Source organism: Cyprinus carpio, chromosome A3 (assembly GCF_018340385.1).
Source record: "Cyprinus carpio isolate SPL01 chromosome A3, ASM1834038v1, whole genome shotgun sequence".
NCBI lineage: Eukaryota > Metazoa > Chordata > Actinopteri > Cypriniformes > Cyprinidae > Cyprinus > Cyprinus carpio.
The window spans coordinates 2,461,834-2,482,745 of record NC_056574.1 but is presented as its reverse complement, the minus strand read 5'-3'; the positions used below and the strand labels follow the sequence as shown (position 1 = coordinate 2,482,745).

Here is a 20,912-nt window from a genome sequence, read left to right as displayed (position 1 = left end):
GTGACTTCAAAATTTTAGTTTTTTACTAACCACGCATAAACGTTGTTTTCTCAAAAACACAATCATGTACATACATGCTATTTACATATTATTGTAAGCCCAGTTTGTACTGATTACAGTGCTTCTCTAGGCCCCCAAAACCCCTCAGACCCCAGAGGGTTAAGAATGTGGATTCCCTTCTGCCTGAGAGGAGAAAGAGCCGCATCCATGAACTTTGTAAACATGTGAGGAGCCAAAGACAGCATGAATGGGAGGACCTTGTACTGGTAAGCCACACCCTCGAAGGCAAATCTCAAGAACGGCCTGTGATGGAGGGCTATTTGGATGTGAAAGTAAGCGTCTTTCAGATCCAGTGAAAAGAACCAATCCCCTGAGTGTATTTGTGAGAGGATTTGTTTCAGTGTGATCATTCTGAAGCACCGTTTCATGAGGGCGCGGTTCAGATGTCTTAGATTGAGGATAGGGTGCAGCCCGCCATTCTTCTAGGAAATTAGGAAGTACCGGCTGTAAAACCCTGAGTCGCGATGAGCTGGGAGAATGACTAATATGGCTCCTTTCACCAGCAGATTTTCCACTTCGGCACGCAGAATGTGAGAGTTCTCGTTGTGTACTGAATTGGTGACCACCCTGCAAAAGCGCAGGGGTCATCGTGTGAACTGTAGGGAGTATACGTGATTTACTATTCCCATAACCATATCTGTCACTCCCGGAATGGCTTGCCATTGTGTGGCCCGGATGGACAGGGGTTGATGCTTCAGTGCTTGTCCACTGCATGGGGACATAGTGCTCGTGAGTGATATGAGAGGAAAACTGCTCTTTTTGCGAAAGGGTGTGAGTTATATTTTGTGCGCTATCACAGCACTTTGCTGTCTGGGCACTAGAACGGGCCCTTGTTCGCAGCAATTACAACTTCGTCGACACCTGGAACTGTTCGAGGTGGACGGCAGAACACACGTGGCAGTTTGGGGGGTGGTCCAGCCATGCCAAAACTTAGCCCCCTCCTCTTTCCTAGATCAGGATGACAGTGGTGCTGTGGGGTCCAGCGCTATCTTGGGCCAGGGTCCCTGGCGCTTAGGGAACTGAAAACCTGGTGAAAAGTCTGGTGGCCAAGCGAGAACGGTTTCGAGGCTCGGATTTCTCAGGCTGGGCAGCGGCGGCAGCAGCGGGCGCTTGCTTGGGGTGACTGGCAGCAGCAGATGAAGTGCGCTTTGGCAGGAAGTGTCGCATCGCCTGGGATAACTTCTGTGCCTCAGAGAAGCATTCGGCGAACCCTTCCATCGCTGGTCCAAAGAGGCCGCTGGGTGAGATCTGCCACCACTGCCAACCCCGTTCAGCAAACGCAGCAATATCCAGCAAAGCAGCACCATAGAGCCGGCTACAGGGCAGGCCCCTACCAAACCTGGAGCAAGAGGTCTCCTCTATTGCCAGTGAGCAGCTGTGGGTGGCTCGAGAGTGAGATCAACCGTACTACTCACTCACTACTACTCCTGCCCTTCTGGATGTCTCTGTTGCCCCATGTCTTCACGAAAGCTGTCCAGCTGAAACAGTTTCAGAGGTTCCTGGGGCATATGGCAACTGCAGTGGATTAAATGTTTGGGGGGCCGGCTGGCTGGCCCCCCTACCGATGCTACCCGGCTGCCCGATGACCCTGGGTGGGTTTTGGGAGATCTGACCCCACTGGGGGCCTGACGGGAGCCGAGATCCACACTGCCACTACCACCATCCTTCTCCAGGATTATTGCAATGAGCTTCTGGGCCATTCATACAGTCTAGGGGTGGACACTTTCTCGATTCACCGATGTCCCACGAACCTATTTGTCCAATTAACCGCTAAAGTGGGCAAATGACCCCCCCCCCAGACCCCCGATGACCACTGCCAAGCCACGCCTCATCATATGCCATTATAGAAAATAATAGGTCCTTGGACAGTGGAATTTTGGGATGATTCTGGGTCTTGTGGACTCAGGGGGACCTACTGAGTGCAGTTAAATAATTTTTATGAATTAACCTTGATTTAAAATGTCTAAATAAACACTATCTGGAGCCCATCCAATAAGTCTGAATTTGAACAATCATCCCATTTGCAATTTATTCAGTGGGAACAGTATAATAGTTTAGTGGGATTATGGTATTAAATAAATTGGAAATGGGATAAGTGTCCATTTGCCATTTAATGAATGGGGTCATTATAGTAGTTTAGTTGGATGATTGTTCATTTATCCCCTAAAGTGGCCCCATTGAATAAATTGCAAGTGGGACATGTGTCCATTTGCCATTTAATGAATGGGATCTCTATAATAGGTTAGTGGAATGATTGTGCCTTCTCACTCTGTGCCCTCTATTTTTCAGATGTGCTTGTAATATCAAACTACTGTATAATGATACAAATCTATCTCATTCTATATTGTTTATAAGTTATATATCAATATGAAAGTGAAAAAAGTGAAAATTGTGACATTTGTCAAGTATGGTGACCCATACTCGAAATTGGTGCTCTGCATTTAACCCATCCAAGTGCACACACACAGCAGTGAGAAGTGAACACACCGTGAAAAACACACCGAGCAGCTATATCCGAAGCCCGAGAATCCCGGGGAGCAACTGGGGGTTCAGTGCCTTGCTCAAAGGGCACTTCAGCCATGGGTATTGAGGGGTGGAAGAGGCTGTTCATTCACTCCCTCCCACCTACAACTCCTGCCAGCACCGAGACTCAAACCTGCGACCTTCTGGTTACAAGTCCAAATCTCTAACCATTAGGCCACAGCTGCAACTCGATATGGAGTATATTCAAATGTTCCAAATCTGTATTCTTTCTTCTGTTGAAGACAAAAGAAGATATGTTAAAGAATGTTGATAACCAGACAGCTGACGGTAGTATTGACTTTCATAGTATTTTTTTTTTCCTATTTTCCTACTACGGAAGTCAATGGTTACTGTCAGCTGATTGGTTACTAACATTCTTTAACATATCTTCCTTTGTGTTCAACAGAAGAAAGAAACATACAGATTTGAAACAAAATCTGGGTTGGTTACTAACATTCTTTAACAACTTCCTTTGTGTTCAACAGAAGAAAGAAACATACAGATTTGGAACAAAATCCGGGTGAGTAAATTAACATTTTAATTTCTGGATGAACTATCCCTTTAATCGTAGGCGTATATTCCTGGGGGACATGACCCCCCTATCTGAGGGTTGTCCTCTCTAAAATTATGATAAAAAAACACACTGTGTATTGTAAATAACAATGTTTTATATTTAAAATAATTGTGTTTGTAGTAAAACAACACAAATGGGCCAAAAATGTGTTGTCTCACCCTCTCTTGTCTCACAGTGCTTTGGTCCAAATGCCTGCTTTGCTCTTTTACATCACCTACACACACACACACACACACACACACGTACAAGCCCTGTGAGAGAGACATAAATAGTTATGGAACTCCAGTAAGTAATGCTGTCAATAGCTATTTTATTCACTTAAACATCAGATAATGTGGTTATTTTCTCTTTAATACATGATGCCAATTTATTTTCGATGAGTCCGCTATGTTAGTAATAATAACGTTACCTGCTTGACGAAAAAGGTTGCCAGGTGTTCACAACAAAACCTGCCCAGTTGCTACCCAAAACTATCCCAAACTAACTGCGTTTTGAGGGATCCAGGGTTTAAAATACACATTATTGGGGGTCGCTTCAACCAGCGGACCGCTTCAACCAGCGGACCACAGACATGAAAAACAACCTTTTATTTATATATATATATATATATGTATGTATAAATCTGTCACGATCTCTAGCTGGAGTGCCCGTGAGCTTCATTAGAGGCCACTCCATTTGTCTACTTGGACTCATCAGTGCTCATCATCTGCTCACAGCTGTCTCGCCAGGACTCCTCATCAATTGCGATCACCTGTCTCTCATCACCTCATCAGTCTCACACTATAAAGGTTGCACACATCCACACACTTTGCTGATCATTGTTTAGCCTGTACCCTGTTGCCTTGTCTCGTCCTGCCTTGCCTTCTTGTTTTTGACCTTGGAATGTTTCTCTGGTTATTACGATTGTTTTGCTGCCTACCCTGACCTTTGCCTGTTTACGGATTCCTCTTTGTCTTTGCCTACGATACCACCTTCTTAACATACAGAAATATAGATAGATAGATAGATAGATAGATAGATAGATAGGATTTTTATTTATTGTTTTTACGCGGCGCCTCCTTCATTAACAAAATCACAGACAAATGACCATTTAACACCAAATACACAAGTTATATCCTTTGGACTAAAGAAAGAAATTCACAGTTTTTGCAGTAACACCAACCACACCTTTTAACTGCTGCCATCAGACAGCCAGAAAAACAAGCAGAACAAGTTTAGGATACAAACATAATATTTACTTAAAGAGGAACTATTATGCCCCTTTTGACAAGACGTAATATAAGTCTGTCTGTGAAGTTTCAGCTCAAAGTAACTCACAAATGATTTATTACACTATGTAGAAAATGCCAATTTTGGGTTGGGAATAAAAATGAACTGTTTTTGTGTGTCCCTTTAAATGCTTATTGTCTAATTTTATTTAATTTTTCTAATGTCCTACTTTTAATTGGCTAAGAAAGGAAATACATCCCCCAGGTATTCTACGCCCATGGTGTAGAATGGGAGTAGCAATTCAGTTTTTACAGTAACACCAACCACACCTTTTAACTGCTGCCATCAGACGGCCAGAAAAACAAGCAGAACAAGTTTAGGATACAAAGATAATTACTTAAAGTGGAACTATTATTCCCCTTTTGACATGATGTAATATAAGTCTGTCTGTGAAGTTTCAACTCAGACTAACTCACAAATGATTTATTATACCATGTAGAAAATGCCAATTTTGGGTTGGGAATAAAAATGAGCTGTTTTTGTGTGTCCCTTTAAATGCTAATTGTCTAATTTTAATTTTTTTTTTCTAATCTTCTACTTTTAATTGGCTAAGAAAGGAAATACATCCCCCAGGTATTCTACGCCCATGGCCCTATATGTATGAACCAGAGTCAGACACTGATAAAGGAGAGATGCAGGCAGTAATAACAATCTTGAGAAGGAACAAGGAAGTTTCCAAATTTTATCTGATCAATTTGTTTAGTTTTAGAGTTTTTCAGCCATTTGGCAACGATGGATGAGGAATACACACAAATCCTGTTACAATGTTTGCTATGCACTATAACAAAACAACACACAGACAAACATGTTAAAAACCATGTTTTGTAATGACCCTCATTCACAAAGCAGTCTGGTTTAAAATGATTCGTGCAAACAAACACATTTAGGTAGATTGGGGTCACATTCCCTTCAAAAACAAAAGTCGGGAGTAAATGATGACTGCTATGTTCATTCTTACATCCAACAACAAAACACCTCAGTCGCTTACAATACATCAGCCATTTCTCAATATGTGTTCTTAAGCGATCTTGTGTCCTTGTGTTCTTATTCCAAGTCATTATTATCCGTCAAAGTTCAATTGCAATACTCAAGAATGTAAGTACAGAGGACACATGAAAGTGCCCGGATGCATTCTTGATATCGAGGATGCATTGAATGCAGGTGTTAGAAATCCCAGAAGACACTGGGGCATTCAATGTACGGAAGCCTGTAAGCTTTAAACTTCTCGTTCTCGCTTAAGATATTCCAGCTGCAAGCTTGCAAAGGTGACAGCTCATGAAAGTAAACACTTAATTTGCATATTTTTTTATACACACATTTATGTTCAAGCACCATGTAAAAGTGATTTTTGCATAATATGTGCCCTTTAATGTTTGAAATCTGTTTTTTTATGTGCAAGTGAGACAAAAGAGATGCTGCAAAAATCTGTGCAATTTCACAGATCTTGATTTTGTTTAATAAAAATGTTGAAGATGTAATGTTTAAGTTATGTTGATGTCTCACTAAATAAATAAGGCATCATTATCCACATTTGTTTTCTTCAGCATTTTAAATTATTTAATCAGTTTTACTCTGGTTTAAGATGTCATCTGAGACTTGTAAAATTCTTTAGGTTTTTTGCCCTATACTTTTCCTGCTTCAAGAAGAACATGTCTTTGCCTGTAAATGTATCTATATATAAAATAATTTTTACACATCATACTCCATATATTCGGTCTGTTTCAGAGATGTCAGCGAGCAGCTCCAGCTCAGATGATCCAGTGATCCGGATTCTTCTGAAGGGCAGAAAGGGTTCTGGGAAAAGCTGATCTGGAAGAAAGTTTTAAGTTAGAAATGAATGAGTCTGAAGCGTGTGAGGGTCAGACTCAGATCAGAGGGAAGCAGGTTGTTGTGATTGATTGTCCAGATCTACTGAATCCAGATCTGAATAAAGAGCAGCTGGAGATGATGAAAGAGCAGCTGGTCTCTGGATGTTCATCAGGTCTCAGTTCAGTTCTGCTCACCGTTCCTCTGGAGGAACCTCTGCAAAATGAGGAAGAGATCCTGGATTATATTAAGTGTTTATTTGGTCCTGAAGTTGAGAAATACATCATAATTCTTTTCACACATGAAGATGATCTGGAGGATCTGGATCAGACCATTGATGGACATCTACAAGATCATGCAGATCTCCTGCGACTGGTGACTGAATGTGCAGGAAACTTCCACTGTTTCAATAACAAATGTAAAGGGAAAAGTCAAGCTGAAGAACTACTGCAGAAGATTGAAAGAATTATGATGGAGAATAAAAAGAAATTTACCATGAAACAAATGAGAAGGAGACCAAGCATGGAAGTTCCTGATATCATTTGTAAGTGTCTTTCACATGCTGCCATTATAAATGACTTCAAAAATACAAACATGTGGCAATTTGTTCACCAAGTGTAAGTGTTAACACACTGCTCTTTCTGTTGTAGTTTCAGGAGAGTCTCCAGCAGCAGATCCAGATGAGACTGATGTGATTCCTGAGAGCAAAGACCAGATCAGGCTGGTTCTGCTGGGAAAAACTGGAGCTGGAAAAAGTGCCACTGGAAACACCATCATCGGCAGAAATGTGTTTAATTCTTCAGCCGCTTCAACCTCTCAGACCAAACGGTGTCAGTCAGCAACTAGAGTGAGGTTTGGTAAAGAAATATCAGTGATTGACACTCCTGGACTTTATGATACTGAACACAGTGAAGAGGAGATTAAAACTGAAATAGGGGAATGCATAACGTTCACTTCTCCAGGACCACACGCTTTTCTCATTGTGATTAAAGTGGGTCAATTCACTGAGGAGGAGAAAAATACCATAAAGAAACTTAAAGAAGTTTTTGGAGAAAAGATGGAAAACTACTCCTTGATCGTCTTCACTCATAAAGGTCAGTTAGAGAAGAAAAAGCAAACCATTGAGTAATATCTAGAAGAAGGTGACCCAGCTCTTAAAGAACTTGTAGAGAGTTGTGGAAACAGATTCTTCTGTCTGGACAATGAGTCTGCCAGTTTCCCACAGTTCAAAGATCTGATCGGTAAAATAGAGACGATGATGGCAGAAAATGGACACTTTTCAAATGAGATGTTTGAGGAAGCAGAGAAATGCATTCAGGAGATTCAGAAGCAGAAACCTTCGATGAGAAAGAAAAGCAGTTCAAACAGAAGCACAAACGAGTCCCTCAAACAGAATGGCAGAAAATATACTGGCGTTTAGCAAAGGAGTCACGACGTGAGGCTAAGAAATATTTTTCTCAATCGTTCATGGCAGAACTTCTTATGTATCCTCATGTTGAAGGATCAGATATACGCAGAGCACTGGAGGCGGTGACCCTCGAGGAGAAAGAGAGCACCATAAAGGAAGCTGAACGCAAAGGATTCAGACATGCAGAGGCCGTTCAACTCGCAATCAATGCCACACGGAAACTAGCAAAACAGAAATTATGTTCAAGTCAGTGAAAAACTTAATGAGACAGAAGAGAAGTTTGGCTTAAATGATCTTTGTGTCCACATCTGTAACATTTCCTGGGAAATTATTAGAGGAAGTTCTGAGTCTAACACTTGCTCACTCAGTGTAACTAAGCATCACAGTGTGAGAGAATTGAAGAGCAGATGATGCTAGTTACACTGAGTGAGCAAGTATTAGACTCAGACCTTCCTCTAATCATTTCTGACAAATCTAATCTGACGTACATTTGTGAAGAATCTGGTTGCCTGTGTCAGCTTGAAACCCAGTCTTTTGCAGCTTACCGGATGACCTGGGGCACGAAAAAGGAGTTCAAAACAATCACTGCAGTGTCATAGTAACCTCTCCCGTGTTTTCCAGGGTTGAAAATATATCTTGTACATCTGGTCCTGCAAAATGTAGCATATATATATATTATGAGATGACACTATAAAATAGGTGTTTATGATGTGTGTAGTTAATAGATTACACTAAGATTAGGCTACTTTACCTGGAGGTGGTTCATCGCCTGTTTTGAATCACCTAAAGCAGTTTCTCAGCTAGTAAAACAAACGAAAACACAGAGACCAAACTGTGCTGGATGAAGTATACAAACAAAAAAAAAAAACCTGAGCAAAAAGACTACATTTTGAAAGTTAACTTTAACAAAATTCAGCTGAGTCCTGTGAATAAGAGGCCATTCACACCTAATCGTTCTTGTGTCCAACTGCACTGTTTTTCATTGTTTTCCTGTGAACATGCGATGGATGTCTTTGAATATATATATATATATATATATATATATACATATATATATATATATATATTATTTTTTTTTTTAAACCTAGCTAGATTTTCTTTTTTTTTCTTTTTTTCTAAAAATCATAGATGCAAACTCCTCACCTTTTGGTGAGAACTAACCTTTTTTAGATCAAAATAGGTCACCTACGAGATTTGTGTAGATCCGATGAGAAAGTGTTTTTTACAGTACCATGAGTAGTCCTAATAATTCAATTCCGTACCCGCTTGTAGTCAACTGCTTTTAAATGCCCCTGTGTGTTTTTGTGTGCACACTCCTGTTTTGAATGAAAAAATGAAATGAAATGAAAAGTTTACAGAGTTCTACATGCTCATAGATGCTCTTTGCCCTTTCTGCACCCTTTGCTCGGTTTCTCTATATAATCCATTGACAATTTGAAGAAAATTTTCATTTTTTTTGTTTGTCTAAGAGGACAGAACGTTATATCAGTGGAGTGCCCTCTACATAATCCACTGACAATTTGAAACATTTTGTTTATCTAAGAAGACCGAGTGTCCATATTTAAAGGAGTGACAAATGCGAGTGTAAAAAATGATGTGAGTGAATCTGCTAAATTGTTCTACCTGACAAGCCGATGTTAAAAATAGACCTGTGCATTAAGTGATGCAGAGTAAATTCAGAGTAACAAAACTACAACAGCAACAAGTCTTACACTTAAAACACTCTTGTTAATGTGTCCTTTTTAAGGGAATGTTATTAATTAAATTAAATCAAAAGATATTTCACAATATTTAATGCATTATTTAATTGTACTTGCTATACTACTTCAGTACAGAACTAAAAACATGTTATAACAGTCATTTATAATAAAAAACTCAGGAGTTGGAGATGGCAGCTGATCTGCTGAATGATCATCTGCTTTCATCTACTGGATATAATGGTAATTTCATGTGATTGTCATCTTAAATGTTTTATTTTTTTCTCTCCATCATGTTCTCTTAAAAGGCAAGATAACATTCATTAAAAACATTTTAAAAATGTGTAGTGATAACATTGTAAGAACATTATTTCTTAACATTCTAATAAAAGTTTTTATGTATTTTATTTTATTTATTTATTTATTTATTTATTTTTTCAATGTTCTTCTGATTTTTAAGATAACGTTTTCAAAAACATTTTAAACATGTTTTGTGATGATCTTCTTTACAAGTTTGGACATATTATTGTTAGAACATTATACCTTAGCATTCTTATAAAGGTTTCAGCTGGTAGTTCCCAGAATGTTTTCATAAAATGTTTCATTTCTAACATTGTTGGAAAATGATGCACTAACAATACAATACAATGAAGTACACCCTTCAAGATCATGGAAATGTTCAATGAATAACAAAAACTGTATTAGCCTCACTTGACTATTTAACATGCTAATTTGCCGTTCCTGTATTAGAAATACATTGTGATACTTTTACTGATTTAAGCTACTTAATGTAAATGCAGCTGTTCACTTGACTATTTATGCCATAATGACACAGTAGTTAAATTAAGTGTTTAAGCTCTAGCCAGCAGTGGCAGCTTCCACTTAATTGATTTTTTGTGTGTGTTTAATATCTTATGAAAAAAAAAAAAAAAAAAAAAAAACAAGAACGTAAAGATTAATCGCATCACTGTATTGGCACCTACATGCAGCAAATGTATTATGCACAATTCAACTCTCAATACATTACACAATACAGGGTTGCACACTGGAGTGCAGCTTGCACCTTTATTCTACTAAATATTGTAGAAACTTACTTTTCTGTAAAGTTGCTTTGCAATGATTTGTATCGTAAAAAGCGCTATACAAATAAACTTGAATCGAATTGAATTGAATATTCTGAACAGATTTCACATATTGGTGGGCATCACCAAAACTCACCATCCACTAACAAAATCTAAACAAAAGCATGTAAATACAAAAGAAGGCCTATCTGTAAATAACATTTTAAGGTATGTTACAACATATTAGGCTGCAACTTAACACATTCAGATAGAAGCACCAAACACCTGTTTACGTCTCGGTGTAAAAGAAATGAACTGTGCACACACTGACTTCTTAATTAAGAGGTCCAATTTGTCCTGATGGGTGTGACACACTGCAACATGGTTCAGCCTCTGCTGTGTCATAGTTGTGTGTAACCAACTATCACATCTAGCCAGCCAACTCCAGTCAACAAAACAACTCATCAGCTAACTCAGTGTTTCTCAGACTTTTTCTGCCATTCCCCACTTCGGAGGTAGGAAAGGCTTCCGAGCTCCACCTGTCCCCAATCACCCCAACAAAATGTTAATAAACTAGGCTTTAAGTTTAACTGTTAAAATGTATTTTATTAACATCACATTTTAAAAACGTAACATCAAATAACAGCATTAAAAACTTTCAAATAGAGAAAATGAAAGTTCAATTATATTATCACTTTGCATGAAATAAGACTCAAAAGTAGATAAAAATAAAAAATTGTTGTTGCATTTAACCTCTGATAACATCAAATTCAGAAACTGAGAAAATACAAGTGTGGACTAACGTTAAGGTTAGTTGTGCTTTAATTCATTTTGTCACTTTGCAAACTCCATGCAAAAATAACAAAATAAATAAATAAATAAATAAAAATAATAATAATCTCAAATTGAGCCAGAGGTGGTAAATTCCTAATAATCTACGTATTTTTTTTTAGGTATTTTAATAAGATAATTACCTAAAATACGTTGCGCATACAGCTCAACTAACGCGATCGTTATAAAGGTGTTTGAACAACAAAACACATCCACATGCACATATTTGACAATCGGAATATCAGATATATCCTACTATAGCTAACAAATTTGTGAAATTTTGAATAAAAAAAGAAATACAAGCAGATCATCATTGCTGTCATTCAGCGCTATTGTGGCTGCGGTGTGACGAGCAATGAATGACGGGTCTCCATGGGAACCATAAAGCGATACTGCGGGGGGTACATTACAGATCATTTAAATATGATACTATCTTTCTTGCTGGCAAATGAAATGAATAAAGAAAACGAACAAAAGTATTCATTCGGAATATTTCATATTTATTTTAATCTGAATGATGTGATGATATTGAGGGGGGGGGGGGGGGGGATATTAGCTGGATCTGATTTTTGAGGGGGGGTCATGGACCCCTGTAACCCTATGCAAATTACGCGCATGATTATGGCCATTAAAATCTCCACAATAAATGACCTTTTCTTCTAAGTGGATTAATAATTCCTCAAAATCTCAATTATAATAATTTGCTGTTTAATATTACCATCCTCTGTCCATACCTCCATTATGATAAATTCCAGTTCTTTCTCTCTAGAATATTATACACATCCCTTACGGCTGATTGGTCAAAAGCCTTTTTCAAAAATGCATCTGCTAGATAGATATGGGTCTGCTAGATGACAGACAGATCCACTCTTACAATAGTGAGGAACAGAAGAAGATTCCCAAACAGCACTGGATGAAAGAGAAAATGCCGGTGGATTACTGGGAAGAAGGCACCCAGTCCAGAAAAATCACAGAAAAGACGTTTAATGAGAATATCAACATTCCGATGAAACCCATGAGACGCAATGAATCAGATGAGAAACATTCACACAGTTTAACTTCAGACAATATGAGGAGCTCAGAAATGTCTGTGAGTAAATGTATTGTTGATTATCTACTGGTTTAGTAGAGATGGAAAATACTGATACTAAAGAAATACTAAAGAAAAACCAATCATCCTCAGATGGGGTAATGAAAGCAGTTCCACAGAGAGACAGAAATATCACCTGATATTTGAATTATATGTTGTGAAGCTCCACTTCACCCTTTAAATGAGCACTTTTTATCATTTTTATTAGTGTAGATGGAAAATGTCAGAACTGTCCACCAGATGTTGTTGCAGGTTTTGTTGGAGCAGTGACTGGAGGTGTGCTTTTGGTGATAGTTTATTTAGTGGTTTTCATCTTAAAGAAAAGAAAGATAACTGGTGAGTAGTGACTGATTAATGATTGTCCACACATTCCAGTCATTCTTTTTTGGTTTTGTGTTGCAATGGCTAGCTCTCTTCTGATGCGTCCCTCTTTAGTAGATTATCCCACACACACTTTGACATTTCAAATGGAAGAGACCCCAACAGGACGAGACACTGCTGGTGCATCAGATGTCAGTACAACTAACTACTGGGACGATGTTAACCAAGAGCTGATTATATCTGAAATGGAACATGAGGGCTGCTATGATTCATTTCTAAGCTCTAGTGTAGCACGGGAGAAAAGTTTAAGATTGGGAAATCTGCTCTATCAGTGAAGATGATTTTAGGACAGTAACTTAGTCGTTTGTTGCATTATGGATGAACTGCAGAGGTTTGAAAACACAAATACTTGAATTTTAGATTTATTCTTCATTTGGTAAAATCAGTTGTTGCAATATTTAATACTCCAAATAATGAAAGAAACAAAGTAAGTACTTATTTCTGTGTTTCAGTATGAGGACACCAGAAACAGTCTACAGAAGCTCTAATACAACAAGACGAGCCCTGATACAAAGCCAGAGGAAGACTGACAATGCCAACAATGATAGTCCTGACAATCACTGGTTTACCAAATATATTTTCTCTCTGTTGTAATGCACTTTGTTTGAGTGACTGGTGTTCTTTTCTGCCAAGTATACAAAGAAAATGTTTTAAAACAAAGTAAAGATTCCACCTTGAACGTCACCTTAATTTCCGTCACCTTTTCTTCATTTTCCCTAATATCTCTGATTCTCCCTTGTGTAAGTGTTTGTGTGTTTTTTCTTGTACCTGTCACTTCTTCCAGGTTTACTGTTATGAACAAGCAGGGCTTGAATTGAACGTCCATCCCCCTTACCATCCCGTTTAGATTAATAAGGTTGTGTTATGTAAAATTTATGATGCAAACAAGATATTAAAAATCTTTAGGTAATTATTTACAAACTAAATAAAAGCAATCAGTGGTCAATCAGAACTCAGTTTTGTAACCAGGAGTCCAGCAAAATCTTACTTTCACTTTTGGTTTGACGTCATCTCAGCCGCATCACGTGATCCTGTAGATGTCTGATTCCTTCCTTTCTGATTCTGACAATGTGATTGGTAATATAAGTCTTTGTTTCGTAGCTTAAAGCAAAAATAAGATGATTTCCTTAAATGTAGCATAGAAACATTGATCTGAACTGAACGAATAGAACAGGACTGTGAATAAACTCATGTCAGTGTTTACAGTCACAGCTCACTGAACACGAGAGAAACACACGATATAAAGCACAAAACACCAGACACAAGCAGAAAAACATCACCAGACTATTCATGTTCACTAATAATAATAACCCAATAATGGATATCTGGCGCCAACTACTGGACACTCAGCAAATATTAACATCATTAAACAACATTACAGTGTCAGAAACAAATAGCCTGATTTAACTCTTTAGAACTTCACTGATCACAGATTGTACTGATATATCTACCTCACAGGAATCAGGAGCTCTGTTCACTCCCTACACAGACAACTCTTTCTGTAATGCTCACTATACAGACGGCTCTTTCTGTAACGCTCACTACACAGACGGCTCTTTCTGTAACGCTCCCTACACAGACGGCTCTCTCTGTAACGCTCCCTACACATACGGCTCTCTCTGTAACGCTCACTACACAGACAGCTCTTTCTGTAACGCTCACTACACAGACGGCTCTTTCTGTAATGCTCACTATACAGACAGATCACTGGGTTTTAGAGCAGAAGATCTGAGATCCTGGTGAAGACATGAGAAACATCCTTCAACCTTTCACCCTTTCATGAGATTTAAGAATAATAATCATTTAAAATCACAGCATTTAGCAGATTCCTCCTCTTTATTATATCAGCAGCTGCATTATATTTACATAGAATACAGAACCATGATCAACGAATGAGTCTCGTCTGCAAGAATTAAAAGCTCAGTTCCCTCACAGTGAAATCATTCATAAATACTTTAAAACTGTGTGAATGAGCTGAAACGATGAGAGTTAAAGAGGTTTCACTGATCTGAACACAAGATCAACTGACTCTTCTGATTCGTTGAGACCAACTTGAAGACTGAAAATCTGAATCTGAGAGTTAAGCGGCTCCATGTCCAGATGATGGTCAGGATCTTCTCAACACTTTTCATATTTACTCCTAAACTCAGCGATGAACGTCACGATGAATGGAGATTCAGTTCAACACAGAGTGATTCAGTGAACCAGATTCATCAGATCTGAGCTTCATTTGGACACCAGATTCAGGATCCCTGAGAGAATCAGATTCACAGAGTCTCAAATGAAATCTTAAGGTAGATGTGATTCAGATTCAGTCTAAGTCTTTATTTCTCTCAGTTTGATTCACTCACCTGTTTTCTGAATCACGGCGCAGAGAGACATTCGGAGAACATCTGACAACAGATTGAACTGATTATTAAATATTACTATATTCAAAGTATGTTCTGTGTAATGAGAGAGATTTTACAGTTTAGGCCACTGATTCAATCATTAAATATGACTTTATATCAGGTCTGTTAAAGAGATCGAATCAAACAATATTTTCATTTATAATGTTAGTCTTTGTTTCTAACAATCATAGAAATCATAATTTAGTGACTAGTGTCTTTCTGATACTCATGTCTCACCCGAGTTTCTTTTTCTGCCGCAAGAAACAGATTAAGATGATGATAAGGACTACAATAATAAAAACAACCAGAATCCACAGCCAATGATCTGTACAAGAGATGAAGATAAATACAATCAGCTGATCAATAACAATGACTGAACAATATTACAAAGCAAAACCACAGGGGGTTAAGTTTTATAATCTTAATGTGATCCTCATAAGACATTATTCTTTACTAGAATGATTGATTAATATAAAGCAAGAATAAACACACAAAACAAACAATACAGACTGAAAAAATTTGTTAAAGTCTAGTGTTGTACCTGAGAGCTGGAGAGTCACTTCATTCAGAACATCTTTACAAACACAGTGATCACAAATATGAGTTAATATGAGAGAAAAGAGTGAAAGTGGATTGAGTGTGAATCAGATCTGCAGTGTTTTATTAGTGAATAATCAGACGTTTATCAGCTGAAACTCACCTGAGTCTGGAGTCACTGGAGTTTCATTCCTCACTGAAAAACAGATTCACAATCATCATGATTCACTTGAAGATTCACAGAAGATTCAGTTCAACACAGAGTTTGATCTCAATCAGGACACACACTGTTTCTCTCACCTCTGAACACGGTCTCACGGCTGAAATGAGACTGACATGAAAGAGAGAAGCATTAAACATCATTTAAATACAATTAATTAATATTAAACTGATGAATGCTGAGAGAGAGATTGAGTTGATTTACTCCATCAGCAGAATCACAGATGATCTCATGATTCAGATTGACACAGTAAGAAGTGAAGAGATGATCAGATGATACAGACATCGCAGGATCAATCACTTTGTGTGGTTTTGATGGATCTGCGATCAGACGCCTGTCCTGCTCCAATTAAACAAAAGAGTATCGAGTCATGTGTGGCATACCTGTACTAGACCAAATGTAGGTGTAGTAATACCAGGAAATGTTGGCCTTGTGGGGACATTTTTTTGGTCCCTGTGAGGAAAAAAGCTTAAATCTAAAAATGCAGAAGGTTTTCTGTGAGGTGTAGAGTTAAGATAAGAGGATAGAAAATACAGTTTGTACAGTAGAAAAACCATTACGCCTATGAAATGAACCCATAGGAAAACCAGTGTGTGTGTGTGTGTGTGTGTGTGTTTGTGTGTGAGGACAGAAACACACTCACCTGTGAATACCAGCTCTGCTCACAGTCAGCACTGAGTGTTTGGTTCAGTATAACAGACTGAATCACAAACAGAAACCCCCCTGCGCTCTCAATCTCTGCACATGACACATTGATGACGTTAAACATGATTCAGTGCTGAAAAAAAGATGATGTTTTAAATCAATTGTTGCATTATGTTATTATTGTAAAAATTTTTACTTACAACAAACATTCAAACATTAGGAAAATGTGTACTGATAGGTATTTTAAAGAAGAGAAAAGGCAACGAACCTCGTCTTTTACAGAATCTATCACTTCTAAATGACTTTAAAAACAACAACAAAACGAAAACATTCTGATGATTTCAATTTTCAACAAATAACTACTTAAATTAAACTCTGTACAGAAAACAAATATGCCGAGTTTCTGAAGAAGGAAGATTATAAAATGTGACAATCACAAACAAATATTCGGTTATCAGTGAAGAGTCAGCAGAGGACGCTACTGTCACTAAACTGAAATAATAAAAGTGTTTCATGAGTAATAGCTAAAAGTGATATCGGAAGAAAAAACTTGATATCTTGCCGTTTATTCAAACACGCTGCTGGTGATGCTGATGCATGCTATCATTTTAACACTTTAACCAAGTTTATTCCCAATATAACATACTTATCATATTCTGATTGAACCTGAAGTGTCATTAAAAGCAAATATCGTGCAAATATCCCCTCCAGTCATAACAGATTATTATTGTGATTGTGTTTCCGACATAAACACAAAATATAAGCTCTATACCATAAAACTATAAAGCATTTATTTGCAGGTTTTAAACTGATGTAATATATACCGAGGAACCAATAAATAGACCAATTATTCCTGTTGCGTTTACATTTTACACTAACCATATTTGAAATCGAATTGAAACATTGATATTAAATGATTATCTTATTTCGCAGAACAGTGTTAAATGAACACCCGATGCAGATCGGCACAAAGGAGATTTTGGATCGACAGACGCAGGACTGCAAGGGGCGGGATGAAATTTATAACTATTAGGCTACACTTATTAAACTATAACTTAGTTTATAAACCCGGTTCTCAGTATAAGTGTCTTTAAACGTAAATCATACCTTAAGAGAATCCTTGGCCAAAAACCGCGTGCAGAGAGCAGAATGATTCTTCACCGGAAACCTTCTGAATTAATTCTAGCGCGTGTCCTCGTTATTGATATCAATCTGAGGGAGAAGCGGGCAGTTCACTGCTTTAGGGGAGTACTATACAGGATGCACTGCGTCACACATGAACTATTACATCCGGAGACCGCGAGAGATATTCACACTGAAAGACAGACCTGCTGTCGGTCATATCAAGCACACGCGCATCTCGATTAATGCAGCTAGGAATTGTAAAAATTGGTTTCCCTGCAGTGTTCAGGCTTGAAGAAACGTCATCAGCACGATGGTATAAAACTGTACATTTCTAGTCTATTACCACCCACTGCCACAAAATAGATGAAGGATGGTTAAACATAAACAGTTAATTGTACCCAGCATGAATGTAAAATATTACCTGCGAGAGAGAGAAATAAAGAGAGAGAGCGAGCGAGAGAGAGAGAGAGAGAGAGAGAGAGAGAGAGAGAGAGAGAGAGAGAGAGAGAGAGAGAGAGAGACCCCCCTCCACCGATGGCCAAACCTAAAGGAGGCAAAAGATAACACAGTCCATAGAAACATGATTTCTGTTGTGTGCAGATGTCATCTTCAGGCTTGTTGCAGTTGAAGCTATTCAATATTTTTCTCCTACACTTTCAGAAAGAAACGTACAAAACTGTACCTTTTAAGGTACAAGTGGCCGACGCCGGGGTGGGACCCTGAAGGGTACAATTTTGTACCTCTAGTCATAGGTACAAAATTGTACCTTCTATCTTTGTACCATTTAAGGGGCAATTTTGTACCCCAAGGAACAATTTTGCAAAGGCGGCAAAAAAAGTATACCTTATTAAAAGCATCCTTAGGATACTGTCCAACCATTTTGATTATTTTGGTGTCTGTGTGCATGCATAAATAAATAAATACCTTGGCTAACAAATAGACAATTTTATTTAGAAATGTTCTTTTAAAAAGATTTCATTACATCTCACAACAGCAAGCATGTCAAGAAAAAACTAGCTCTTCAATGAAAAACTCAAACAAGTAAAACAGCCTTATTACACAGGCTACATCAAGTACTGCACATTTTGACGTTTGCAGCGGTTTGTCTTCAGCAAGTGTATCTAGTGCTAATAAATAACTTGTCATCAACGTGGTACGTGTCTAATGCCTGGTAATCAACCTCTTCACCTGGCAAGAGGACAGTCCATTCATACTCACATTTCACACAGTATGAATAAAAATGACGACAAAAAGAAACCGGAATTAAAAGCTTGCCACACAATAACCAGTCTGTGTCTATGTTAAGAATCTGAAAAAACAATGGAACAGCTTCTGCATGCAGATGACCCACAGTAAACACATCTTTAACACAGTATTTGACATCAAGCACTACTTCTGTTACTCGTTGAAGTTGTTTGCCTTCAAAATTGACATGGCGGTACTTCTTATTTGCTTTCACTGAATGCTGTAGAGCCACAGGCAAAGATCGAAATGGTGTTCTCACACAACATCCAGCAACTCTCTCATATTCCCCCAACATATTAACAGAAGACAATTCCCAACATTGTCTGTGTTGATTACTTAGTGGATGAAATGTTAACAAAATTTCTACACGTGCTAGCAACCTGTTTAAAATATTGTTGTTTTAAAATATTGATGTTTTCCTTCAAATCTTAAACACCATAAAGAACGCAAAGGCCCATAACATAACATCAAACGAGAGTAATGGATTAAATAATGACATTTTGGAGTAAGAACATCACCAAATTCTTTAACTGTACATGACAAAAACTCAGAAACTAAAAGATCAAGAGTGGGAAGCCATTCTTTTTTTACAACTGGTGCCATTACAATGTCAGAAATTTCACGACAAAGTAGGTAGACATGCCAGTAGCTACAGCCCTCAGGAATTCTGTGTGCTACCAAGAAGGGCAGCAGGCGAAATAAACACCATTTCTGTGAGGCAGATCCTACTATACTGCAGCTGCGTAGAAGTTTTTCAGAAAGAGGAGCTGGCTTATTTTTCTTATCATTCTGTCCAATAGTAAGTTTCTCAGCTCTTCATTGAACTCTTGTATGGTTATGACTTTCTCTCTGTGAGCTTTACTTAAAACAAGCCGCAACACTAAAGGAACTACACCTTCTAGAAAGTCGTGCATCACATCCGGAGGTAGTGACGTTGTAACATCAAAGTAGTCTAGTTTGTCAAAAGGACAGCCTCCCGTGACACCATAAATGGCTTTAGTGTCTGGATTTTCTTTTACACACTCTAAGTGGTATCTGTGGACATCCGCAGTCCTTAAAACAAAGTCAGATTCATTAAAACATCTCTTAATGTCACCATGTGTGGCCATGCAGTACCTACAAATTCTACCAACATTAAAAGACATACTGAATCCACCTATTAAGTGAGAGGAAAGGTTATCAGCAGATATAACTGCAACAGCTGCACAGACATTTTTTTCTGAACCATCAACAAGAACATTAATTCCTTCTGATGAAAGCTTTTTAAGATCATCTATCCATGGCTTCAAAATTTCATCTAGTCCAAATTGTTTCACATGGCAGTAGCGGACAAGTAAAGCTTAATGCATATGTTTTAACTGAGAGCAATACTTGGTACCCACATTTCCAGCGGTAGAGTAAATTGCGAACAGTTTGTGCTTGTTGCGTTTAGACCCCAGGGGATTACATACTTCGAATTCGTCTTCATAAAAATGTAACCTTAGTGCTTGTGGGTTACCTGCAAATATTTTGTGTTTTTTGAAATGAAGTCCATCTCGATAATCATTTAGAACAAGTTCATCTTTTTCTATATTCAGCTCAGTTTGTATTTGGTCCCAAATGTCCTCATGAGAACAGTTTTTCATTAATACCTCACAAATAGGAACATAAGAGTAACTTCCAGTCTTGTTACCACTTGGGTCTCTTAGCGTGTACTGTACGGGTTCAGTCATCTCAAATTTTTCTTTACAAAACTCTTTTTACGTGTGTGGAGACCTAACAAGTCTTGAGGCCTCTGAAAAAAAGTCTGGGGACTGTAGCACTTCTTGAAGTTCTGGACATGCTGCAAGATCAAAGCCATTTTTTTCTAGATGATATGCAAGAAATTCATCATAGTTCTCTTTGAAAAAACTAAACAGGAAATTAACATCATCCAAAATTTCTTGCTGTACTGACTGAGGCAAGTGATTTTTTTCTCTGCATTTCAATGTGAAGGCAAAAAGGTTCTCTCTAAATTGCTGCAACAGCTCATTCATGTTTGGGGGCGTTGAAAAAGCAACATCAGTAGTAC

General features: G+C 38.1%; 1 protein-coding gene and 1 pseudogene across 1 annotated transcript in view; both read left to right on the top strand.

Annotated features, from left to right (window-relative positions):
• The window catches only part of LOC109076009 (serine protease 27-like), a 536,122-nt gene that overhangs the window by 96,533 nt on the left and 418,677 nt on the right, over positions 1–20,912 (top strand). The window lies entirely within an intron of this gene.
• On the top strand, positions 6,154–8,078 carry LOC109076019 (annotated as a pseudogene).